At 39.8% G+C, this 27,854-nt stretch overlaps 1 protein-coding gene across 6 annotated transcripts in view; it reads left to right on the forward strand.

The window, feature by feature from the left end:
- Nucleotides 1–27,854, forward strand: part of CDH13 (cadherin 13) — a 1,150,740-nt gene that overhangs the window by 131,124 nt on the left and 991,762 nt on the right. The gene's annotated exons all lie outside the window — the stretch shown is intronic.

The raw sequence follows: 27,854 nt of genomic DNA on the forward strand, positions 1-27,854 counted from the left end.
GGTCACCATGTTGTCTTTGTTGAGTCTGGCCATTCTATATCATTTAGACTGAAATAGACCTATCATGTCACAGACAAATAGCTCTATCATATTTAATTAACCCAACACCATGTTATCATCTCCCTGGCAATCATCCCTCACCAGTGCTTGAAAGCATGCTGCAACAAATCAATCATCAAAGGTGCAGGTATACGTTAACCAGTATCTGATGCCATGGCAGAGGAATATCTATGTTATGGTGCAATACTAATTATACCGAGAAAATCTAAATGGCTTCATCAAAAACAGAAATAACCAGATGGCAGGTTTTATATACTGTAGCCTCATGTGTTAGGAAACAGGGTATTAAAAAGGTGCAATGTCCTCTGCATCAGGGAAAAAGGAGGGATCACGGGAGATACATGTGTTTACAGATGCCAGCCTCAACCTCCAACTGCGGGAGCTGTCTGGAAGGTGGTAACATTCCAGAGGACATTACGGCCATTGACATTTGATGAATGGCCATAATGGATGTGGTATGGGTGAATGCCACATTTCTTTTGTCTTAGAAGTTGTTGGGAGGTGGGGCAGGTAGAGGAAACTGGCTTGTTCCACAATGTCCCCACCTTTTCCCCCCATGCTTACAAATGATGAATTATTCATGGAAAGACATGTACCTACCAGATGGTGAATCAATGGCCCTCCATTGAGCTGCCTTTTCTAATGCATCAGCAAGAACACACTTACCTTAACACAGTGCAATTAAAAAGCCAAATTCAATTGGAAACAATGGTCTTAAGCCTACAGAATGTGACTGTTAGCACAAGGCAGAGAGGAAATTTGATTTCAAAGGTGAGATTTGGCAAGCCCATGAATGCACAGTGCAAACTGCACAGGCCAGGAAGACTGAATTGGATTTTCAATAAACAGAGAGCTCTCAATTCCCTTGCTGTTGAATTGCATACCTTATCGCCCAGCTGCTGTCCCCTGCTAATTCGGCCAGAGCTGGGATTGTTAGCTGAAGCTCAACTTTAGCTTGGGAAGTTTTCACTTGACTCAGATCCTCCTGGTTAGGTTGGGCTCCTACTTCTCATAGAATAGGGCTGTAATTTCACCTTATTAGAAAACAAATTTGGAAACTATTAAACGAGAGGAGTGTTTGAATAGTAATGTTCCCTCTCCCTTGCTTTCCATTCCTTATTATTTCATCTCTAGGTATGTGTGTATGTGTGTGAGTTGCGCTGTTGTTACTCAACCAATCAATCAAAAATGTTGTTTATTATGAAAGTAATTCTCCCTAATTAGAGAAAATGTGGAACATAAAAAACGAAAAGAAAGAAAAATCACTGTAGGGTTGCAGCCCAAATGCAATCATTCTTAGCAGTTTTCTGTAGTCACTTGGAATCCTTGTCTTTCATGGATGTGTTTTTAAGTTGTTTTTTTTTTTTTTTAACAATAGTTGGGCTTATTACAGATCATAAATACAATAACCTGCTGAAAATCATCATATATTTTGCGTGGAATTACGTGAAAAGTAATTGTGCCTTGAGCTCTATTACCTATTCCAGGTGAAGTATTGATTTCAAGGCCAGGCAGGTTGGCCTCTTTAATAACAATACTAATTACAACAAAAGCATTTTTTGAAGCTCTGCTAGGAGCCAGGCCCAGCACTAAGCCTCTGAGATGATTTCTCTTTTTCATTCTCCCAATAGCCCTATTGGTAGGGATTGTTGGCTCCATATAATAGATGAAAATGTGTAGGCTCAGAGAGTTTAAGTAACTTTCTTATGTAGCACAGCTTGTCTGAAAATCAGGATTTGCACTCAGGTTAGTCCAGCTTCAGAATGTAAACTCTAGAGCATTATGGTAAGTTCAGTTCCCAGAGGCAGGTCCTGGGATGGGATTTTTTTTAATTAGAACAATTGTTGGTTTTCAGAAAAATCAAGCAGAAAATGCAGAGTCTCATACCCTGCTTTCAGTTATCAACCCTCTGTATTTAGTATTGGTACATTTATTGCAACTGGTGAAAGAAGGGACACCTGGGAAGATGGCTGAATAGTATAGGCTCCAAAGAATAACTAGAGAAGTGTCAGAAAAATGACTGGGTAAGCAGTTCCAGGGTGCGAGTGACCTGAGAGTCTTCCACACTATATAGGGAGGTCCTGGGTGAAAAACCTGAGGAATGGGTATGCAGAGAATGGGGTGAGTGTGCTCTGTCATTACTCCATCAGGACAAGAGGCTGCATCCAGCAAAGTGCCTGCCCCACAGCTGGCTTGGGAGATCAGCCCCCTCAGCAATATAACCCTCAGCTCCCTTGGGGAAACTGGAGGCCTGTAAACTTGCTTTACTTCCTCATAGAAACCTTCCAGCTAGTACACAGAGCTTACTTTGCATACAGAGGCCCAGAGCCCTCAGGAGTGAACGGACAAGGAAGCAAGTCAAGCCACAACCCTGTGCCCAGTGCCGCACCCCATGCCCCATGATCCTGTGTCATAACTCGCCCATGAACTCTGCATCCCCATGCTATACCCCATTTCCCCATGCCCCCTCCACCATGCACCCATGCAGTGCCCCGTGCCCCACATGCCTGAGCCCCATGCTCCATGCCCCCACACGCCGCACCCTGTGACACAACCTGTGCCCCTACGCCATGGCCTACTCTGCATTCTCAGGCCCCACATGCCCTGGTTTGCACCCCCAAGCCACATCCTGCACCCCACCTTGTACCCAGTGCCTCTGCATCACACTCTGCACCCTTGGGCCATAGACCTTGTGCCATGCCTAGCTGGCAGGCAGTTCCAGGTTGACTGTGGACACGGACAGCTGAAATACTCAGTCCCACAGGCCAAGATAATTCTAAGTGGGAGCCTGGTGACCACAAACAAAATATCCACTGAGGCACACGATGTCCACCCCCCAGCCCCAGACTTGGCAGGTTTCAGTGTGCACTGGGATCAGCAGATCTGGCTGGACTTGCACCTGGTCTCCATCCTGCTCACCTGGGTGCCACAGTTGGGAAGAGGTGGGCCTGAAGGGAATGGGAGGCCCAAGAGCACCACCTGTCAGGAATAAACAGAAACTGCAGTCTTGCAAATTGCCTATCTTTCTAGCTTCAAAGAGATCCTCAAGTAGAGTTGCATCCCCTGCATGAAGGCTGGGCCTTGGTTGGGGGGAATTACTGATAAACCATGTGCAAAAGGAGAGCTTCAGTGCAAACCTAAGCAAATAGATGAATGAGGGAAATCAAACCCAAAATAATCCCAGTAAATCAAATCCAAGGCACAATAAAAATTTTTTTACCATGAATAAGTGGGGTTTATACTAGGAATTCAAGGGTGTTTCAACACAAAAAAAAATCAATCAAGGTATTACAGCACATTAACAAATCAAAAGTGGAAAATCACATGATCATCTCGATTGATGCTGAAAAAGCATTTTACAAAATGACAAAATTCAGTATCCTTTCCTGATAAAAACACTTGAAATGGTAGGAATCACTGCCATGCTGGAGACCCAGGTTCAATTCCTGGAGCCTGCCCATGCCGAAAAGAAAAAAAAAGGTAGGAATCAAAGGAAACTTCATTAATACCATAAAAAACATATATGAAAAACTCATAACCAACATCATACTCAACAGTGAGAGACTGAAAGCCTTCACCCTAATTTCAGGAACAAGACAAGGATGCCCTCTGTTATCACTTATACAAGAAGTTCTAGCTAGAGTGATTGGGCAGGAAAAGGAAATATGGCATTCAAATTGGAAAGGAAGTAGTAAAACTTTCATTATTTGCAAATGACATGGTACTATGTTTGGAAAATCCTGAGAAATCGACAAGAAATCATAGGCTAATAAGCAAATTCAGCGACGTGGTTGGATAACAAGATTAATGAGCAATAATAGTAATGTCTCAGTACACATGACCTAACTGAGGAGACAATTAAGGAAAAAAATTCCGTTCAAAATAGCAACTAAAAGAATCAAGTATATAGGATTAAACTTAACCAGGGGTGTAAAGTACCTGTACACAGAAAATTACAAAATATTGCTAAAAGAAATCAAAGAAGATCTAAATAGGTGGAAAGATATTCCCTGCTCATGGATAGGAAGGTTAAACATAAAGATGTCAGTTCTACACAAACTGTTGTACAGATTCAATGCAATACCAATGAAAATTCCAGCAACCTAGTTTGAAGACTTGGAAAAGCTAGTTACCAAATTCATCTGGAAGGGAAAGAGACCCTGAATAGCTAAAAATATCCTAAAAAAGAAGAACAAAGCGAGAAGATGAACACTTCCTGATTTTAAAGTTTATTAAAAAGTCACAGCAGTAAAAAACAGCATGGTACTGGCACGAAGATAGAAGTATTAACCAATTGAATCAAATTGAGAGTGTGGATATAGAACACCAAATCTATGGTCAACTGATCTTTGACAAGGTCCCTAAATCCACTGAACTGGGAAAGAATAGTCTTTTCAATAAACGGACATGGGAGAAGGTGATATCAATAGCCAAGAGAATGAAAAAGGACCCTTACCTTACACCCTGTACAAAAATTAACTCAAAGTGGATCAAAGAGCTACCAGTACCATAAAATCCTAGACAAAAATATAGGGAAACATCTTCAAGACCTTGTAATAGGTAGCTTCTTAAATTTTATACTCAAATCACAAGCAATGAAAGAAAAAATAAATAAATGGGAACTCCTTAAAATCAAATGCTTCTATACCTCAAAGAACTTTGTCAAAAAGGTAAAGAGGCAGTCAGCTCAATGGGAGAAAATTTTTGGAAAGCACCTATTGGATAAAAGTTTGAGATTGTTTATATATAAAGAAAGCATACAACTCAGCAACAAAGGAAGAAAGAACCCAATTATAAAATGGGCTAATGAGGGCAGTGCAATGGTAGCTCAGTGGCAGAATTCTCATTGCCATGCCAGACACCCGAGTTTGATTCCTGAAGCCTGCCTGTGCTAAAAAAAGCGGGGGAGGGGGTAGGGTCTAAATATATGAATAGGCATTTTTTTTCTGAAGAACAAATACAGATGGCTAGAAAGCACATGAAGACATGCTCATTTTCATTAGCAATAAGGGAAATGCAGATCAAGAAAATGAGCTATGACCTCACACCTATAAGAATGGCTTCTATTAAATGAACAGGAAACTACAAATGATGGAGAGGATGAAGAGAAATTGAAACACATACTCACTGCTGGTGGAAATGCATAATAGGACAGCTGATATGGAGGACAGTTTGGTGGTTCCTTAGAAAACTAAATACTGAGTTAGCTACAAACTGGTAATACCACTTCTTGGTATATTCCCAGAAGAACTGAAAGCAGTGACACAAACAGACATTTGCACGCCAATGTTCCTACCAGCATCATTCACAGTTGTCAGAAGATGGAAACAATCCAAGTGCCCATCAACAAACACATGGATAAACAAAATATGGTATACACATACAATGGGATATTATACAGCAGCAACACTAAATGAGGTCCTGAAGCAAATGAAAACATGGATCAACCATGAGAACATAATGTTGAGTGAAATAAGCCTGATATAAAAGAATAGATACTGTATGATTTCACTATTATGACCTTGGTAAAGGTAAACTCAGAGGCTTATAATTCAAAGTATAGGGGACCTTCAGACACACAGAATCTGGAGATGGGTAAATGGTTAGCTAATGAGTTGATCTTAAATGCAAGGGAATGGATATAAGTGAAGGCAGTTCATTAGTGGATTTAAAAGTAATATTGTGATATTGAAGGTGAACATGATTGAAAGGGGTTATATAGAACCATGTATCCCCCTGATTAACCCTGCATAAATAAGTTCTTGCATGAACTATTTCAAATGTACAAATCTTGTACAAAAGCCAGTAATAAAGGGATATAGGGAGAAAACTACTATTGCATACTATGGTCTATATTTAACAGGAAGACATCAAGAGCACCATGGCAATACCAGGGGTAAATGATTGGTGGGGGGTTGACAAAATTTAAGGGAAGGTTTTGATTTTTATTTGGCAATGGTGTAATTATCAGTTATTTTTCTCTTTGGAGCAATGAAAATTATCTAAAATTGAGAGTGTTGATGATTGGACAACTAAGTGAGGATAATGTGAGAAACGGATTATTTGCTTTGGATGTTACACATGATGCCCAAAGGTTGGAGGTGGCTAAAGGATGCATCGACTAAAAAATAGAATGGCAAACTGTGGTGTATACATATGATGGGATGTTGTGTGGCTATGGAAAGGAATGAGGTCGTGAGATATACAATGGAGTGAACGAAACTTGAGAAATCATGTGGTGCAAAATAAGCCAGAAGTGAAAGAACAAATATTGTATGGTCTCTGTTAGAAAAAAGTTATAAGAAAATTAGGGCCTCAATTGTAAGCTCTTAGAGCAATCACATTTAGTCCAGAGCTGTAAATGTTATTTCTAGATTTTGAGATGCTGTGATGTATATATATATGTATATATATATATACAAGAGAGTTCAAATAGGGTTGAGAGGCTATTCTGGAGGTTACTCCTATGCAAACATCAGCTAGATAGTGCTAATTACCATAGTTTGCCCAAACCCAACAAATCTATTCTATTAGCTGTAAAGAACACCTAGGGCTATATCTGAGATTCTACAAAAGTTTCATGCACTGAGATTACATTCCAGAACCCTACAACCTCCAGATAGTTCCTAGGCCAGATAAATCTTGAAGCCTAGAGGGGCAGTCTCTCTAAGAAAATCAACTAGTTCTACCCCCTTATCCCACACTATCAACAGCCCTTTCCAACATGGGTGTAAAAGTTAGAATGGGCATATCCCAGATACCCTGAAGATTTGGAGAAAGATCAAAGGAGGAGGTGGTATAACAGAGAAGTTAGGATTTGACAAATGAGTATGAGTGCTGAATCTTTATATTGATATTCCTTTAAGTCTCCAGTGTCTTGGAGCAGCAAAAAGCAAAAACCTGAAATTGTGGAGCTGTAACCCAAACCAAACTCTCAAATCTGCTCTACAGTCACTTGTACACTGTACTTTGAAATTTATTACTTTTTTGTATATATTATATTTAACAATAAAAAAGTGAAAAAACAATTGATGAAAGAATATTATTATTGTATCAGCTATAGTCAATGGCTTACATTAAGGCTCACTGTATCATACAGTTCTATGGTTTTTTCTTTAAATTTTTATTCTAGTAACATATATATATGACCTAATATTTCCCTTTTAAGCCACATTCAAATATACAATGCAGTGCTGCCAATTATATTCACAACATTGTGCTGTCATTACCACCATCCATTTCCAACACTTTTCTATCACCCCAAATAGAAATTCTGTCCAATTTAAACATTAGCTCCCCATTCTGTACTCCTTCCCTGCCCCAGCCCCTAGCCCCTGGAAACCTATATTCTAGTTTCTGACTCTTTGAATTTGCCTCATCTAATTATCTCATACAGCAAGATGATAACACTATTTGTCCTTATGTATGTGGTTTATTTCACTCAGTGTGATGTTTTCAATGTTCATCTACCTTGTCACGTGTGGTAGAACAAAATGTGGCATAAATATACAACAGAATGTTATGCAACTGAAAAAAAGAATGAAATTCTGGGATGAGAATTTGTATGAATGTGATTTCTTAAGAAGTTTCCCCAGAAACACTTGTAGGGATGTGGGGAAGTGAAATTGGGAAGGAAATGAGGCTGACAAGGAATATTATCAAACTAAGTCCCATGTACCAACTTTTGGCCTAACTCCCCTGGAAAACTGGAGGTGGTGGGGGTCTTGGTTTAGTGCTGGCCCATCAGGGGTGAGAGAGCTTGAGGATTCACATTTCTGTACTCTTCAGTCCTTCACTAAAAGTTCCTGGGAGATGGGGCCAGGAGATAAACTCCCAGATACTTCCTATGTACCCCATGGGTCCAGGCAAAGCAGATCCCAGCAGCCTGGACGTAGCCTTTGTAGTGTGCTGGCACTAGTCCTATGAGCCTATGAGAGCCAGGCATCAAATTTTTAGACATTTTTGTGAGCTAAATTCTCTTACATTGCTATCTTGAAATTAGCCATGGTAGAGTGTTTACACCATGGAAATTGGCAAAAGGCTCTGCACCACCACAGCCAGGGGTGGTAGTTAAACATTCACCAGTATATGTGAATTGGTTATTGGCAGAGAAGGAGCACAGAGATCGTGTGGACAGAAAATTGGCAAAGGGATTGAGGGGATGTGGGATGAAGCAATGATGGTGCTTGCTGTCAGTACCAAATTATATGGCTACAAATGTTGCTGGAAATCCATCCCAGGACACCTGCTGGATTTTAGGACAGGGTTTCAGAGCCAAGAGGTGCCTGGGTACAAGAAGTGCTAAGTGGAGGAAACCTAGGAAGAACTGAAATAGAAGTAGCTACCTAAACTGTTGAGTACTTACAATATACCAGGCATGGAGTGAGATGCTTTATTTCAGTGACTCTGAAGAGCATCTCAAGGGACTTGATATCAGCATCCAAGTTATTCACCATCACTCTGATCACCATAATCATCATCATCATCCCCATTTTACAGATGGTGAAACTGAGGTTTAGAAAGGCAAAGTAACTCATCCAACATCATAGAGCTGCTAAGTGGAAGAGTTGAGATTTAAACTCATAAAGTAGGAGTCCCAAGTCAGTGCATTGAGTAACTAAGCCAGAATACCTCCTTGACCCATGTCCTATGGGCTGTACCAAGAAGATGGGGTTGTTTTAGTTTGCTAAAGCTTCCAGAATACAGTATTCTAGAAATGGGTTGGCTTTTATAAAGGGGATTTATCAAGATACAAGTTACAATTCTAAGGCCGTGAAAATGTCCAAATTAAGGCACCAACAAGAAGATGCTTTCTTGGAGGAAACGCATCATCTGGGTTCCTCTGTTGCATGGGAGGGAACATGGCAACATCTCTGGCCCTCCTGGCTTGGTTTCAAAATGGCCGTCTCAGCTCCTGTGAGTCTTTCTGGCTTCTGGGTGGGGAGGCTTTCCTTCTGCATCTCCAAATGTCTGTGGTTTCATCTCTTTGCTCTCTGTGTCATCTCTTTCAAGGACTCCAGTAAACTAATTTAAGACCAACCTTGAAAGTGTGGGACCTCACCTTCACAGAAATATTCCAATAAAAAAATCCCACCCACAACTGGCTCACATCTCTAATCAAAGGCCCCACCCAAACAATAGGTCTGTACCCCCAAGATTGGATTAGGATTAAAAGAACATGGCTTTTTTGAGGTACATAATACTTTCAAATCAGCACAGGGGTGTAAGTAGGTAAGGAGGTTTTCAGAACACCCCAGGAGTGCCCTAAATATACATGTTGCAAAGAAGACATGGGAACCCTGAATCAGTGGTTGAGCCACCAGCATGGAAAGGATGGTACCCAACTCCCATAAGATGGAGCTCTGGAGGTACTTTCTTCTTATCTCAGAATAAGCTCAAGTCTGTCCCCAAGCAAAGAATGCAGAGGCTGAGAAAGTCAGAGAAAATCTGGAAGATAGGCTGAGCCAGGAGAGACATAGAGCCAGGCAGTCTGGATTTTTTGTGGCAAGAAAATGACTATTTCTCTTATGCTTTGTGGTTTACTTAGCGATGAAAGCAGTCACTTTGCATGAGTTATTCCTTTGCTCTGGTTTGTCCATCTCTGAATTGATGGAGTGGTCAGCAGTTAGGATGTGTTTAAGGGTCTGGAAAGCTGCTGTTCTAGCTGTATTCCTGCCATGCTTTTCCCTTCTAGGCCCCCAGGGATTCCCCTTACTTAAGTGGTCCTGTAGTCATCAGGAAATCATAGATGGGCTTGTTTCTGTGGCACAGTGGAGATACATCTTGAAATTTCCTTTGAATATTAGGCAAGTTAAAGCTTGGTGCTCTGGGTACTCTTTTTTTTTTTTTTTTTTTACTGGAACTAGAGCATCTTATTCCTGTGCAAAGTAAACTTTTAATTTCTTTTTCTATTCTAGTAACACATATATAAACTAAAACTTCCCCTTTTAACTACATTCACATATATAATTCATGCTGTTAATTACACCCACAATTTTGTGCTACCATCACCACTATCCATTTCCAAAACTTTACAATCAACCTAAATAGGAATTCTGTACTAATTAAGCATTAACTCCCCATTTTACCCCCAACTCAACCTCAAGTAATGTATATTTTTAGATTCTAACTCTGTAAGTTTGCTTATGTTATTTAATATCAGTGAGATTATACAATGTGCCCTTTTGTGTCTGACTTATTTAACTCAGCATAACATCTTCAAGGCTTATCCATGTCACATGTATCATGGCATCATTCCTTTTTATATCTGCATAAATATTCCATTTTAAGTATATACCATATTTTAATCATCCATTCATCAATCAATGGGCACTTGGGTTGCTTCTATCTTTTGGCAATTGTGACTAATGCTGCTGTGAACACTGGTGTGAAAATATCTGTTTGAGTCCCTGCTTTCAATTTTTTGGGGTCTATACACAGTAGAGAGATTGCTAGGTAATATGGTAATTCTATGCTTAGCTTTCTGAGAAATTGCCAAACTGCCTTCCACATTGGCTGCACCATTTTCCATTCCCACCAGCAAAGAACTAGTGTTCCAATTTCTCCACATCCTTTCTGACACTTATAATTTTCCTATTTTTTTTTTGTTTGTTTTTTTCTTTTTTTGCGTGGGCAAGCACAGGGAATAGAACCCGGGTCTCCAGCATGGCTGGCGAGAATTCTGCCACAGATCCACCATCCCACCACCCTTCTTTTTTTAAAAATAGTAGCCATTATAATGGTTTTGATTTGCATTTTCCTGACAGCTAATGTTGTTGAGTATCTTTTCATGTGCTTTTTAACCATTAGTGTATCCTCTTTGGAGAAATGTCTATTCAGGTCTTTTTGCCCATTTATTAATTGGGTTGTCTTTTTATAGTTGAGTGTAGGATTTCTTTATATATTCTGGATATTAACCCCTATCAGATATGTGGTTTTCAAATATTTTCTCCCACTGAATAGGTTGTCTTTTCACTTTTATGATAAAGTTCTTTGATGCTGAATTTATTAGCTTCCATAGCTTTGTTGTAGATTTTTCTGGACTTTCTAAATATAGGATTATGACATTGGCAAATAGCGATGGTTGTCCTTCTTCCTTTCCAGTTTGGATGCTTTTTATTTCTTTTTCTTGCCTAACTGCTCTAGTTAGAACTTCCAGCACAATGTTGAATCACCATGGTGACAGTGAACACCCTTGTCCTGTTTCAGATATTAGAAAGAAAGGTTTCAGTCTTTCATCATTGAGCATGATTTTATCTGTGGGTTTTTAATGTAAGCTCTGTGATGTATGTTCAGGTGTCAGTTTGGCCAGGTGATGGGTCACCAGATGTCTGGTCAGGCAAGCCCTGGCCTAACTGTTACTGCAAAGATATTTTGTGGCAGGTTAACAAACCAGAAGGCTGGTTTATTAAATCATTGGTCAGTTAATTGCATCTGTGGCTTATTAATCAACTAAGGGCACCCACAATCCAATCAGACAAACTTAATCAATTGAGTTAATCCAATCAGAAGGGAGAAGAGAGAAATTTCACTGCTTCTTCAGCCATCGAGCCCCAACTGTAGAGTTTACTGAGGAACTTCATCAGAGTTGCCAGCCTTGTGCCCTATGGATTTTTGACTCTTGCCTTTACATGTTTGCCTGAGACACGTTTATAAATCTCATATTTACAGATATCTCCTATTGGTTCTGTTTCTATAAAAAACCCTGATTAACACATGCTCTTTTTCATATTGGGGAGTTTCCTTCTATTCCTATTTTTTTCTAAGTATTTTTATCAATAAATGATGAGTTTTGTCCAACACCTTTTCTGCATCAATTGAGGTGATCATATGTATTTCCCCTTCATTTTTGTTAATGTCACATATTACATTAATTGATTTTCTTATGTTAAACCACTCTTGCATATCTGGAATAAAACTCATTTGATCATGGTGCATGATTCTTTTAATGTGCTGTTGGATTCTATTTGCCAGGGATTGTGGAGGATTTTTGCAACTATATTTATAAAAGAAATTGGTATGTAATTTCCTTTTTTGTATCTTTATCCAGTTTGGTGTGAAGGTGATGTTAGCCTCATTGAACGAGTTGGGTAGTGTTCCCTCCTGTTCAATTTTTTGGAAGAGTTTGAGCAGGATTTTTATTAATTCTTCTTGAAATGATTGGTAGAATTCACGTGTGAAGCCATCTAGTCCTGGGCTGTTCTTTGTTGGGAGGTTTCTGATTTGTTGACTCAATCTCTTTACTACTGATTGGTCCTTTTCTCTATAGTTGATTTTTTGTGATGTATCTGACTGATTCCTTTCTCATTACTGTTTCTGTATATTTTCAAATACTTTCTTTGTGGCCATGCCAGAGTTTGTATCACACAATCTACATTTATAACCTACTAAAGTGGAAAAATGCCAACTGAGCCTTGGTAGCATACATGTTCTCTGTTCCCATATCCCTCTGTTTCCCATCTTTATATTGTTCTTGTCCTACATTACTTCTTTATAGTTTGTCTGTCCGTTATCAGGAAATATGCCTTTTTCTTGTTCAATTGTATTCTCTTTTAGGAATTAAAGAGTAGAGTTGTATATTGAGGATACACCACAAGTAGGTTTTTCTTTTACTTTTAGTGATCCTTACTGTAGATCTTAATTTCTTCACTCTTGTAGGGCAGGTCTTTTGTTGAACTCTTTCAGTTTCTGTTTATCTGTGAATATTTTAAACTCTCTCTAATTTTTCAATGACAGTTTTTCCAGATAAAGAATTTCTGGCAGGTAGTTTTTCTCTTTTAGTACCTTAAGCATATCATAATTAGCACTTAATCTTATTGAGGATCCCTTATATATGACAAATCATTTTTCTCTTGTTGCTTTCAGAATTCTGTCTACCTTTGCCATTTGACATTCTAATTAGTATGTGTCTTTTATTAGTTCTCTTAGGATTTACTCTCTTTGGAATATATTGTGCTTCTTGGACATGTATATTTATGTCTTTCATAAGAGTTGGGATATTTTCAGCTATTATTTCCTCAAATATTCTTTCTGCCCCCTTTTCCCTTTTCTTCTCCTTCTGGCACAACAGTGTCACATATATTTGTGAATTTCATGCTGTCACTTAAATCCCTGAAACATGGCTCAAGTTTTCTCTTCTCTTCTCTTTAGTTTCTTCTGATTGTATAATATTGATTGTCCTGTCTTCTACTTTACTGATTCTTTCTTCTGCCTGTTCAAATCTGCCATTTTATGCCTTTAGGTATTTTAATCTCCATTATTCTTCCTTTTAATCTCCATTATTCTGTCTCTCCTCCCCATAATTTCTGTTTTTTTTATACTTCCAAATTCTTCTTTATGCTCACACATTATCTTCTTAATATCTTTTAGCTCTACATTCATATTTTTCTACATCTCCCTGAATTATTTAGGATATTTGTTTGAATTTCTTTGAATAGTTGTGCTAAATTCTGAGTCTTCTTTGAAGTTTTAATTTGTTCCCTTGGGTGAGCCATATCTTCCTGTTTCTTGGTATGGCTTGTATTTTTTTTTTTTTTTTGCTAATATCTGGGTGTCTGATTATCTTGATGAATTAACTCTGAAGGTCCATTTCTCCCTCTTGTCTAGAATTTTATTGTTGACTGGATTTGTGTTAAGGTTCTTCTTTGACACTTGGTCCAATGTATTCTGGACCTTTAGAGTAGCCCTTGTTTAACTTCAATTTTCTCAGCTCTTCTTCATCTGATTCTTACACTGAATATGCAGTATACCTTTTAAGATTGTACTCTGTAAAATTGTTTCACCTCCAGGAGAAAGCTTCCTTTCATTTTGTTAGTTCTCTGGGAAATTGATCTGTTCTGGTGTTTTTTTGTGTGTGTGCATTTTTCTCCTAGCTCCTGTGATTTGTTTAAATTTTCTCCCTCACTCAATGTCCCCTATTCCTTACACTTTTCAGTTTTGTGACCTGTCCTGTCTTACAGCAGTTTGGTCTCCCCCATTTTTTCTGTGAGGCTTTTCTGGCTCTGCTTTCTTCCCCATTAGGGTATAACACCCGGGGACCCAGATGGGGGTCAATTCAGAAAGGTGGGTCAATCCAGAAAAAAAAATTGCATTAGGTAGTTGTGTTGGTTTGAAGCTGTTATGTACTCCAGAAAAGGCCATGTTCTTTTTTTTTTTTTTTTTAAACTTAATTGATTTTTTTTATTAAAAAAAGAATTAACAAAACAATTAGAAATCATTCCAATCTACATGTACAATCAGTAATTCTTTTTTTTTTATTAATTAAAAAAAGAATTAACAAAACAATTAGAAATCATTCCAATCTACATGTACAATCAGTAATTCTTAATAACATCACATAGTTGCATATTCATCATTTCTTAGTACATTTGCATCGATTTAGAAAAAGAAATAAAAAGACAACAGAATAAGAATTAAAACAATAATAGAAAGAAAAACAAACAAAAAAAACAAAAACAAAAAACCTATACCTCACATGCAGCTTCATTCAGTGTTTTAACATAATTGCATTACAATTGGGTAGTATTGTGCTGTCCATTTCTGAGTTTTTATATCAAGTTCCGTTGTACAGTCTGTATCCCTTCATCTCCAATTATCCCTTCTCTTTTTTTTTTTTAATTAACGGAAAAAAAGAAATTAACCCAACATTTAGAGATCATACCATTCTACACATGCAATCATTAATTCTTAACATCATCACATAGATGCATGATCATCATTTCTTAGTACATTTGCATTGGTTTAGAAGAACTAGCAACATAACCGAAAAAGATATAGAATGTTAATATAGAGAAAAAAATAAAAGTAATAATAGTAAAATCAAAACAAAACAAAACAAAACAAAACAAAAACCTATAGCTCAGATGCAGCTTCATTCAGTGTTTTAACATGATTACTTTACAATTAGGTATTATTGTGCTGTCCATTTTTGAGTTTTTGTATCTAGTCCTGTTGCACAGTCTGTATCCCTTCAGCTTCAATTACCCATTGTCTTACCCTGTTTCTAACTCCTGCTGAACTCTGTTACCAATGACATATTTCAAGTTTATTCTCGAATGCCCGTTCACATCAGTGGGACCATACAGTATTTGTCCTTTAGTTTTTGGCTGGATTCACTCAGCATAATATTCTCTAGGTCCATCCATGTTATTACATGGTTCATAAGTTTATCTTGTCTTAAAGCTGCATAATATTCCATCGTATGTATATACCACAGTTTGTTTAGCCACTCTTCTGTTGATGGAGATTTTGGCTGTTTCCATCTCTTTGCAATTGTAAATAATGCTGCTATAAACATTGGTGTGCAAATGTCCGTTTGTGTCTTTGCCCTTAAGTCCTTTGAGTAGATACCTAGCAATGGTATTGCTGGGTCGTATGGCAATTCTATATTCAGCTTTTTGAGGAACCGCCAAACTGCCTTCCACAGTGGTTGCACCCTTTGACATTCCCACCAACAGTGGATAAGTGTGCCTCTTTCTCCGCATCCTCTCCAGCACTTGTCATTTTCTGTTTTGTTGATAATGGCCATTCTGGTGGGTGTGAGATGATATCTCATTGTGGTTTTGATTTGCATTTCTCTAATGGCCAGGGACATTGAGCATCTCTTCATGTGCCTCTTGGCCATCCGTATTTCCTCTTCTGAGAGGTGTCTGTTCAAGTCTTTTTCCCATTTTGTAATTGGGTTGGCTGTCTTTTTGTTGTTGAGATGAACAATCTCTTTATAAATTCTGGATACTAGACCTTTATCTGATATATCATTTCCAAATATTGTCTCCCATTGTGAAGGCTGTCTTTCTATTTTCTTGATGAAGTTCTTTGATGCACAAAAGTGTTTAATTTTGAGGAGTTCCCATTTATTTATTTCCTTCTTCAGTGCTCTTGCTTTAGGTTTAAGGTCCATAAAACCGCCTCCAGTTGTAAGATCCATAAGATATCTCCCAACATTTTCCTCTAACTGTTTTATGGTCTTAGACCTAATGTTTAGATCTTTGATCCATTTTGAGTTAACTTTTGTATAGGGTGTGAGAGATGGGTCTTCTTTCATTCTTTTGCATATGGATATCCAGTTCTCTAGGCACCATTTATTGAAGAGACTGCTCTGTCCCAGGTGAGTTGGCTTGACTGCCTTATCAAAGATCAAATGTCCATAGATGAGAGGGTCTATATCTGAGCACTCTATTCGATTCCATTGGTCGATATATCTATCTTTATGCCAATACCATGCTGTTTTGACCACTGTGGCTTCATAATATGCCTTAAAGTCAGGCAGCGTGAGACCTCCAGCTTCGTTTTTTTTCCTCAAGATGTTTTTAGCAATTCGGGGCACCCTGCCCTTCCAGATAAATTTGCTTATTGGTTTTTCTATTTCTGAAAAATAAGTTGTGGGGATTTTGATTGGTATTGCATTGAATCTGTAAATCAATTTAGGTAGGATTGACATCTTAACTATATTTAGTCTTCCAATCCATGAACACGGTATGCCCTTCCATCTATTTAGGTCTTCTGTGATTTCTTTTAGCAGTTTTTTGTAGTTTTCTTTATATAGGTTTTTTGTCTCTTTAGTTAAATTTATTCCTAGGTATTTTATTCTTTTAGTTGCAATTGTAAATGGGATTCGTTTCTTGATTTCCCCCTCAGCTTGTTCATTACTAGTGTATAGAAATGCTACAGATTTTTGAATGTTGATCTTGTAACCTGCTACTTTGCTGTACTCATTTATTAGCTCTAGTAGTTTTGTTGTGGATTTTTCCGGGTTTTCGACGTATAGTATCATATCGTCTGCAAACAGTGATAGTTTTACTTCTTCCTTTCCAATTTTGATGCCTTGTATTTCTTTTTCTTGTCTAATTGCTCTGGCTAGAACCTCCAACACAATGTTGAATAATAGTGGTGATAGTGGACATCCTTGTCTTGTTCCTGATCTTAGGGGGAAAGTTTTCAATTTTTCCCCATTGAGGATGATATTAGCTGTGGGTTTTTCATATATTCCCTCTATCATTTTAAGGAAGTTCCCTTGTATTCCTATCTTTTGAAGTGTTTTCAACAGGAAAGGATGTTGAATCTTGTCGAATGCCTTCTCTGCATCAATTGAGATGATCATGTGATTTTTCTGCTTTGATTTGTTGATATGGTGTATTACATTAATTGATTTTCTTATGTTGAACCATCCTTGCATACCTGGGATGAATCCTACTTGGTCATGATGTATAATTCTTTTAATGTGTTGTTGGATACGATTTGCTAGAATTTTATTGAGGATTTTTGCATCTGTATTCATTAGAGAGATTGGTCTGTAGTTTTCTTTTTTTGTAATATCTTTGCCTGGTTTTGGTATGAGGGTGATGTTGGCTTCATAGAATGAATTAGGTAGTTTTCCCTCCACTTCGATTTTTTTGAAGAGTTTGAAGAGAATTGGTACTAATTCTTTCTGGAACGTTTGGTAGAATTCACATGTGAAGCCATCTGGTCCTGGACTTTTCTTTTTAGGAAGCTTTTGAATGACTGATTCAATTTCTTTACTTGTGATTGGTTTGTTGAGGTCATCTATGTCTTCTTGAGTCAAAGTTGGTTGTTCATGTCTTTCCAGAAACCCGTCCATTTCCTCTAAATTGTTGTATTTATTAGCGTAAAGTTGTTCATAGTATCCTGTTATTACCTCCTTTATTTCTGTGAGGTCAGTGGTTATGTCTCCTCTTCCATTTCTGATCTTATTTATTTGCATCCTCTCTCTTCTTCTTTTTGTCAGTCTTGCTAAGGGCCCATCAATCTTATTGATTTTCTCATAGAACCAACTTCTGGCCTTATTGATTTTCTCTATTGTTTTCATATTTTCAATTTCATTTATTTGTGCTCTAATCTTTGTTATTTCTTTCCTTTTGCTTGCTTTGGGGTTAGCTTGCTGTTCTTTCTCCAGTTCTTCCAAATGGATAGTTAATTCCTGAATTTTTGCCTTTTCTTCTTTTCTGATATAGGCATTTAGAGCAATAAATTTCCCTCTTAGCACTGCCTTTGCTGCGTCCCATAAGTTTTGATATGTTGTGTTTTCATTTTCATTCGCCTCGAGGTATTTGCTAATTTCCCTTGCAATTTCTTCTTTGACCCAGTCGTTGTTTAGGAGTGTGTTGTTGAGCCTCCACGTATTTGTGAATTTTCTGGCACTCTGCCTATTATTGATTTCCAACATCATTCCTTTATGGTCCGAGAAAGTGTTGTGTAAGATTTCAATCTTTTTAAATTTGTTAAGACTTGCTTTGTGACCCAGCATATGGTCTATCTTTGAGAATGATCCATGAGCACTTGAGAAAAAGGTGTATCCTGCTGTTGTGGGATGTAATGTCCTATAAATGTCTGTTAAGTCTAGTTCATTTATAGTAATATTCAGATTCTCTATTTCTTTGTTGATCCTCTGTCTAGATGTTCTGTCCCTTGATGAGAGTGGTGAGTTGAAGTCTCCAACTATTATGGTGTATGAGTCTATTTCCCTTTTCAGTGTTTGCAGTATATTCCTCACGTATTTTGGGGCATTCTGATTCGGTGCATAAATATTTATGATTGTTATGTCTTCTTGTTTAATTGTTCCTTTTATTAGTATATAGTGTCCTTCTTTGTCTCTTTTAACTGTTTTACATTTGAAGTCTAATTTGTTGGATATTAGTATAGCCACTCCTGCTCTTTTCTGGTTGTTATTTGCATGAAATATCTTTTCCCAACCTTTCACTTTCAACCTATGTTTATCTTTGGGTCTAAGATGTGTTTCCTGTAGACAGCATATAGAAGGATCCTGTTTTTTAATCCATTCTGCCAATCTATGTCTTTTGATTGGGGAATTCAGTCCATTGACATTTAGTGTTATTACTGTTTGGATAATATTTTCCTCTAACATTTTGCCTTTTGTATTATATATATCATATCTGATTTTCCTTCTTTCTACACTCTTTTCCATATCTCTCTCTTCTGTCTTTTTGTATCTGACTCTAGTGCTCCCTTTAGTATTTCTTGCAGAGCTGGTCTCTTGGTCACAAATTCTTTCAGTGACTTTTTGTCTGAGAATGTTTTAATTTCTCCCTCATTTTTGAAGGATAATTTTGCTGGATATAGGAGTCTTGGTTGGCAGTTTTTCTCTTTTAGTATTTTAAATATATCATCCCACTGTCTTCTAGCTTCCATGGTTTCTGCTGAGAAATCTACACAAAGTCTTATTGGGTTTCCCTTGTATGTAATGGATTGTTTTTCTCTTGCTGCTTTCAAGATCTTCTCTTTCTCTTTGACCTCTGACATTCTAACTAGTAAGTGTCTTGGAGAACGCCTATTTGGGTCTAATCTCTTTGGGGTGCGCTGCACTTCTTGGATCTGTAATTTTAGGTCTTTCATAAGAGTTGGGAAATTTTCAGTGATAATTTCTTCCATTAGTTTTTCTCCTCCTTTTCCCTTCTCTTCTCCTTCTGGGACACCCACAACACGTATATTTGTGCGGTTCATATTGTCCTTGAGTTCCCTGATACCCTGTTCAAATTTTTCCATTCTTTTCCCTATAGTTTCTGTTTCTTTTTGGAATTCAGATGTTCCATCCTCCAAATCACTAATTCTATCTTCTGTCTCTTTAAATCTATCATTGTAGCTATCCATTATTTTTTCTATGTTTGCTACTTTATCCTTCACTTCCATAAGTTCTGCGATTTGTTTTTTCAGTTTTTCTATTTCTTCTTTATGTTCAGCCCATGTCCTCTTCATGTCCTCCCTCAATTTATCGATTTCATTTTTGAAGAGGTTTTCCATTTCTGTTCGTATATTCAGCATTAGTTGTCTCAGCTCTTGTGTCTCATTTGAGCTATTGGTTTGTTCCTTTGACTGAGCCATATTCTCGATCTTTTGAGCGTGGACAGTTATCTTCTGCTGCTGGCGTCTGGGCATTTATTCAGATTTCTCTTGGTGTTGGACCCAGCAAGGTTGTAATATTTTTCTGTGAAATCTCTGGGTTCTGTTTTTCTTATCCTGCCCAGTAGGTGGCGCTCGTGGCACACGTTTGTCTGCGGGTCCCACCAGTAAAAGGTGCTGTGGGACCTTAAACTTTGGAAAACTCTCGCCGTCCTGGGGGTTCGCTAGCCGAAGTGGCTTGGGCCGGCCCGGGGTCCGAACGCAGGGAGGGTTGCTGGTCGCCGCAGCCAGGGAAAGAGCCCGTCCGAATTTCCTAGTCGGCCCTGGGCAACAAGCGTGGCGGGAGGGCGCCAGCGGCAGCGGCCCGCCCGAGAGAGTGCACGTTCCCCGGGAGTCACGGGGTCACCGTTCTCCGCGGCCTGGGGGTTTCCGATCCAATTCTCTCAGTTGGTCCGGGGGCTGCGCGTGGTGTGGGCGCCAGTCGCCTTGGTTTCAGGGGACCACCTCTCCAATTCTCCCAGCCGGCCCGGGAAGGGGGAAGGGAGTAACTCCGGCCGCTTGCCACCCCGCCCGGTAAGGCCCGCGCGTCTCGGCGATCTCACCCGAGCTGCTTCTCTCAGCCAGCCAGCTGTTCCAGGATGGGGTACGCTGTCTTTTTTATCTCTGTTGTGGCTTTGGGCGCTTTCTGTATCGTTTCTACTCCCCTAGTAGGTGTCCTGGGGAAGAAACTAAGATCCGCGCGTCTTGCTAAGCCGCCATCTTCCAGGAAGTCTCTAAGGCCATGTTCTTTTAATCCATTCCTGTGGGGGCAGAGCTATTATGCTTGAGAACTTTTGATTAGGCTGCTTCAATTAAGATGTGACCCAGCCCACTCAAGATGTGTCTTAATCTTTTACTGGCAGCCTTTATGAAGATAAAAAGAGAGAGCTTAGATAGAGAAACACTCAGAGACATTTGAAGAGAGCTCAGACAAAAAAAGAACCAGCAGATGCTGGCCATGTGCCTTTTCATGTGACAGAGGAATCTGGATGCCAGCAGCCTTTCTTCAGAGGAGGCATCTTTCTCCTGATGCCTTAATTAGGACATTTCCATAGACTTAGAACTAGAAATTTTTAGTTACAATAAATTACAATAAATCCCCATTGTAAAAGCAAACCCATTTCTGGTATATTGCATTCTGGCAGCTTTAGAAAACCACAACAGCAGGCCGGCCAAAAAGAACTGTATTCAGTATGTGCAGCTCTTGCCAACAATTCTACTGCAGTTTCCCTCTCTTGCATGCTCACTCTCTCTCTGTCTCTCTGTCTGTCTCTCTCTATCTCACATTTTCCCTTGGGGAAATTATTGCATGCAACACACCTCAGCAGTTTGTATTCTACCTGGGTTTTTAAAGATCTGGGTCCCTGTAATTGGTTTTCAGTTTGCTAAAGATGCCAGAATGCAATATACCAGACATGGGTTGGCTTTTTCAATGGAAATTTATTTAATAAATGTACAGTTCTGAGGTCATGAAAATGTCCAGATTAAGGCATCAAGAGGAATATACCTTATCTCAGGGAAGACTACTGGCATCTGGGGTTCCTCTGATTTGTGGGAAGGCACGTGGTAACATCTGCTGGTCCTTCTCTCCGTAAGGTCTCTGTATTCAAAATGGCTCTCTCAGCTTCTGTGAGTCCTTCTGGCATCTCCTGGGGCATTTTCTTTCTCTGAGCCTTCTCCAAAATTCTCTGCCTTTTATCCTCTTATAAAGGACTCCAGCAAGGGGATTAAGACCCACCTCAAATGGGCTGGGTCACATCTCCATGGAAACAATCTAAGCAAAAAGGTCCCACAATAGGTCTGCATCCACAGGGTTGGGTTAGAAGGACATGGGCTTTTCTGTGGTACATAACAGACTCAATCAGCACTCAGGACATACGCGTGGAGTTCTAGTCAGTACTAGGAGTGGCTTTTTAGTCTATAGCTGAGGCTTGGAGAACCATGCTGCCTCTCTGCAAATCCCAAGCTGTGAGGGACTGAGTGAGGAGGAGATGTCTGGACTGGCAGGACCAGGACAGAAAGCTCCTACCTGATCTTGGAGATAACTTTTCTTTTTTTTTAAATGTTTTTATTCAGCAGTTGTGCAGTTCTTCTAGTCTCTATTGTCCTCCATAGTTCAAATCATGTGGGATTTGTTCTCTTATTTGTTGATTCTTATGGAAGACTTTTCCAGGGGATGTCTTATGTTGCTTATACCCAGAGTATAAGATGTTGATGACATCTTATACTCTGGGTACTTTTATCTTGTGTTTTATCCTGTAACAGTCTAGTGCTACCTCTCCAGTGTCACTGATCTCCAAGATATTTTGTGTTTTCCTCTCTATATGTAGATTTGTACATTTACCTACTATCTTAGTTTCCTAGGGCTGCTGCAAAAAGTTGACCACAGTGACTTAAAACAACAGAAATATATTCTCTCACAGTTATGAGCCTAGAAGCTTGAAATCAAGTTGTTGGCAGGGCCATGCTGCATCTGAAACTTGTAGGGGAGAATCCTTCCTTGCCTCTTCCTAGCTTCTGGTGATTCCTGGAAATCCTTGGCATTTCTTGGCTTATAATTGCATCACTCCAATCTGTGCCTCTGTCTCTATGTGGCCTTCCAACCTCTGTCCAGGGCTATGTCTCTGGATCCAAATCCCCACTCCATTCTCTTATTAAAGCACCAGTCATTGCACTTAGCTCGGTCTTAACTTGATTCCATCTGCAAAGACCCTATTTTCAAATAAGGTCACCTTCTCTGAGGATTAGGACTTGCCCATATCTTTTTGGGGCCACAATTCAACCCACCACACCTACCATAACAAAGTAACTTAGCTGAAGCAAATTGAAAATAAAATCTTTCTTAGGTTGCCAACCTTGCATTTTTATTTTTTTATTTCACCCATGAGTATTGTTTCCTTCTATACCAGATTCATTTTTCATCAGTGAAATTCCTTTTATTAACTAATTCACTTGGCTGATTATCAGTGGCTATGCTCTGGTGCCAGACTGGCTGGGTTTGAGACCCAGCTCTTCTGCTTACATATAACTTTAGTTCACTTCCTTAATTTCTATATGCCTCAGTTCCCCCTTCTGTAAATTTTGGTTAACCGTAATACCAACTTATAGTTGTTGTGAGAAGTGCATGTGTCTGCATGCACGGAGTACTTAGAATATACCTGGCGCAGAGTAAGCACTAACCTAATATCAACTACCACTACACATTCTTCAAGAGGATTTAGTATCACCCTTCGGGAAGGAATTCTCTTCTTTTATTCACCAAGCATTTATTGAGCATCTAGTCTATGCTTGGCTCTGGGCTCTGCCCTTCCATCTAGATTTTATCTGCATGTAACTTCATTCTCATCTCTACCCAGTGCTAAGGTTATTGTTTGTATTCATTTTATGGGAGAGAATCCTGGAAAATGCCATGGACTATCTCAGCCGGGATGGAAGAAGCTGTGCGGCATTGACAACCAACCTCAAATCTTCGAGCCTGTCCACTTGCAGTTCTGGGTGGCCATGTAGGGTGGGCAGCGCCCCTCCATATGGCAAGTCAGTGTGATGCTCTACCTCATCTCAGGGACCCACAATTTCCAACATGTGCTGCCACCATTGCTGCTGCTGGGAAAAGAGAGTTGGAGGGTCATGCACTGCCTATTAGTACTCTGAGTTGGAAATGAAATGGGCTGCTTCTACATACAGCCCATCAGCAAGAGCGGCCCTCAGGACCCTTCTCAACTGTGTGAGGAATCATAAGTCTCCTATATGCATGGAAGGAGAGGAGACCTGGGGCTGATGGACATGAGAAGTCTCTCTCACATGTTTGTGACTTCAAGCACATTGCTTGACCTAAGTCTCAATTTGATCATCTGTGAAATGGGGATAACAGTTTTACCGACTGCTTGCAATTTTGATAAAGAAAATGCTTGTAAAGCTCTTAGGATGCTCCTAGCACACAGGAAATGGTGAAAATTTGGAAGCTATTAGCTTTCTTTACATACCATTCTCAACAAGAGAATTAGCAGAGCCTCATATTGCAATAAAGTAAGCACAGCTTTGGACTCTGTTATGAGTGGGTTCAAATTCTAGTTCTATCAATTCCCAGCTGTGTGAACTTGGGGAGCTATACTCTCTGACCCTCACTTTTCTCACCTGCAAAATGGGTGTAATCACATCTACCCCTTAGGCTATGTGTCAAAGGTTAAGTAGTTAACACCTTATCTGGTAAGATGAGTTGTGTTTAAAAATCTATTGGCTCATTTAAAGTTTATGACAATACTGTGAGTCAGGCCCCCCTGCTGTCCCCATTTTACAGCAGAGGAAACCGAAGCCCAGGGCCCAGGCGAGTGGTGGAGTCAGGATTAAAAGCCAGTTGCATCATGGTTACTTCTTGCAAATCTCCAGTTTTCCTCCTTGGTCTTGGGGCATATTGGAGGAAATGTCTTTGGCCTGTTCCTAAAAAAAAACCCTGTTGAGGACTTGTACTATCAGCTTCTTTTTTGTGTGTGAATGAGTGGCAATGTGAAGGAAGCAGTAGGAAACGGCATTCTTTATGCTGTACACTTTGGTGAAGATATCAAACACTGTATGCAAAAATGCCCAGCACAGAGTTTGGTACTTAATTACCAGGAGTCCTTTATTATTTTTAATAAGCACGTATACTTAGTGGGAGTCTCTGAATATGTAGACATTATTGGAGTAAATGCGGACCTGCAAAAGGACCAGCTGGACATATGGCTCAGCATAATAATATGCAAGCAATTGGCAAATAGGATTCTTTTCAAATAAGAATCTTAGTACTTTAGCCATTTGGTTTGGGCAACACTGGTTTTAACTGACTAAGGAAATTAAATCTATGTTCTTTCTGATTTCTTGTCTCATTTTCATTTGATGGGGCAACTATGGAGTGGGTTTTCTTTCCAAATTAAACACCAGGTTCTTCAGGATGTAATCAAACATCATGGGTGAACTGCCTTGGAAAAGCAGCACTGGTTTGGGGTAACTTTGTTTCTCTCTTCCCTAGCCAGAGAGGAGGTGGGAGATGCCACTTGAAGCTGGAGTGAAGACAACCGTAGTAACTAGAGAACTAGGCATGCTGGTACCTTGCACAGAAGCAAAGCCCTGGAAATTCTGGTTGAAACCAGAGCTTCAGAGTCATCAAGCTCACAGTCAGTTTTTGCTTTTGCTGGACTCTGTGCTATCCCCACACATCTCCTTTGCTTTTTCCAGAAAACTAATGAAATGAAGATTCTTATGCCCACTTTACAGATGAGGAGAATGAGGATCAAAGAGGTTAGACCCAATGCTGTGTTGCAGAATGAAAAGCAAACTGAGTCCCTCCCAGGTCTGGCCTTTAGCTTAAGGTGTTTTGCGGGCTTATGCCCTTTGTGAATCGTGCCTCCTGGAATTCTCCAACTTGGGCATCCCTGGGAGGGCATGAGCTAAAACATGAGGAGGGCACAGTAGGTCTTGTGTTTTTTGCCAGTTTTGCACCCTAGTCAATAATATGTAGTATTAGTTATCTTTCTATGCATGATCGATAACCCCCAAACATAGTAGCTCATAGCCACAACATTTATTATCTCATAGTGTCTGTGAGTCAGGAGTATGACACAATGTAACTATATCCTCTGGCTCTGGTCAAGGTATTGTCTGGGCTGAGGTCATCTCCAGGCTTGACTAGATCTGGGTTCACTTCTGAGCTCACTCAGGGGGTTGTCGGCAGGATTCAGTTCTTTAGAGACTGCTGGACTGAGGGTCTTGGTTCCTTGCTGTCTCTTGGCCAGGATCTGACCTTAGTCCTTTGCCTTATGGAATTATCCATAGGAGAGCTCATAGCATGGCAGCAGACATCATCAGAGTAAGCAAGTGAAAAGAACTAGAGAGCAAGAGTGCCTGCAAGACGGAACTCCCCATCTTTCGTAACCTAACCTTGGAAGATATATTCTGGCTCTTTTGCCATGTTCTGTTTGTGAGAAGCAAGTTACTAAGTTCAGCAGACCCTCAGGGGGAGGGGACTATGCAAGGGCATAGATGCTGGGGGAAGGGACCACTGGGAATTGTATCAGAGGCTACCATCATTTTAATGCAAAATAATGTTCAAATACACTGAGTGGAACTGTCTGGACAGAAAGATCTTGCTTATCTTGAGAAATCATGCATCCCTGGTACCTCTCACATTCCCTTTGCAGGGTAAGAGCACCCCAGTCTGAAAAGCACAGGATGACAATCAAGTCTTGCTGGCCCGAAAATATTCAGTCTCTTCCCAATACCTCTGCACCCGCCTGCCTTGAGCCAGGATACTGAAGCCAACTGTATTCTTAAGTTTGGGATCATAGGGCATTTCCATTACTTGCTGCCGTGTGCAAATAATTGTCAGCCTTTGAAGTGGCCTCTCTGAAATACTTTATGTTCCTTCCTTGATGCCACCTCTGCCTAGACCTTGTAGCTCCTCCTCTTCGGGAATGGCCTTTGGAGTCATGCCAAAGAAATCTTTTTCATTTCTTTAAGATGTGATCACTAGGAAAGATTTATCAGATCTGGCTGGCTGGAAGGCATCCCTTATTAATTACTATTTCATGCCTTTCTTTTATACAAGTAGTAGATTTGAATTCAGACCTAACCAGAGCCCTCAGTATTTACTACATCTTTCCAACACACAAGACTGGGGGATCCCACGTTTAATAATTCCCAAACATAACACATGGCAAAGACCATCAACTCAGATTGGCTGCATCTGGGGAACAGAATTATCCTCGGTTTACAGCTCTGTGATGGTTTAAATATAAGTGTAGGTCTGAGAAAAGTGAATGAGCAGGAATCAACCTGGAGGATGGTGGGAATATTTAATCAACCTCAGCCAGAAGGGCGGAAATCCTTGAGAGCATTGTGGGACAGAGTGGAGAAAGTGCTGGACTTCGTTAGCAGAGAAGAGAGGGGATCTTGAAGTGTAAAGTTAGAAATGGAAGGGAGAAGGCTAAGGCTAGACTGAACAGGCCATTAGAGTCTTTTCTTTTATCTTATAAATATATAAAGAACCACTTTCTGCATGCCACATGCCATTCTAAACAATTGAACAATCTTACCCCTGAGAAGCAGGTAAGATTTTCCCTATTGTGTAGATGAGGAAACTGGGGCACAGAGAGGTTGAGGAACTTGTCCAAGGTCACAGAGCTGACAGGTGACATTCTAGTTCTCTGGCCTTGACCTCTGCACTTCGCTGCCTCAGAGTTATCCAACCAGAACAGAGCAAAGGCCGCTTTGAGAAGTCCTGTGCAGAGGCCAAGGGTCACTGTCAAATCAGGGCTGCTGGAATAGCAGTAGTAATTCCCTGGTGTTCATCAGAAAAGACTCTTGCTTCTCTTGGGGCAAAAAGAACCTGAAATAAATTGTGCAGAAGATGGGACTTTGGAAGCAAATCAAGAAGGATGAACAACGACTCTGGGGATTGGGCTGGAAGAGGCAGAGGAAAGAGGGGGCAAGGTTGGAAAGAGCCACAAATCAGAAGTTCACCTCACCTATTAATTTGTCTACAACTGACCAGCTCTACTTTGGGGATTTACCTGGCGCTGCCTGGACCAGAGGGTTAGAGTTGTTTAACTGTGCTGGTGTGTGTGTGTAGTATATGGTGGCAGGAGGATTTGGGGGTTTAACTGCAGAAAAGGGAAAGGAGGACAGTCACGGCTCATCCTGTTTTGTCACATAGATATCTTTGACAACCCTAGTGAATACAACAGTCCCCCAAAGACTCACACTGACCTGTTTATACATATGTATCCTATTAACTGCGTCTTGAATAAAGAGATATACTTTAGCAGATACAGTCTCTGCTCTTCCCAGCCAAGCACAAACCCATTTTTTTCGCCCATGACTTCAGGTACACAGCTGATTTGCATAAAGAA

This window comes from Tamandua tetradactyla, chromosome 16 (genome assembly GCF_023851605.1).
Source record: "Tamandua tetradactyla isolate mTamTet1 chromosome 16, mTamTet1.pri, whole genome shotgun sequence".
NCBI lineage: Eukaryota > Metazoa > Chordata > Mammalia > Pilosa > Myrmecophagidae > Tamandua > Tamandua tetradactyla.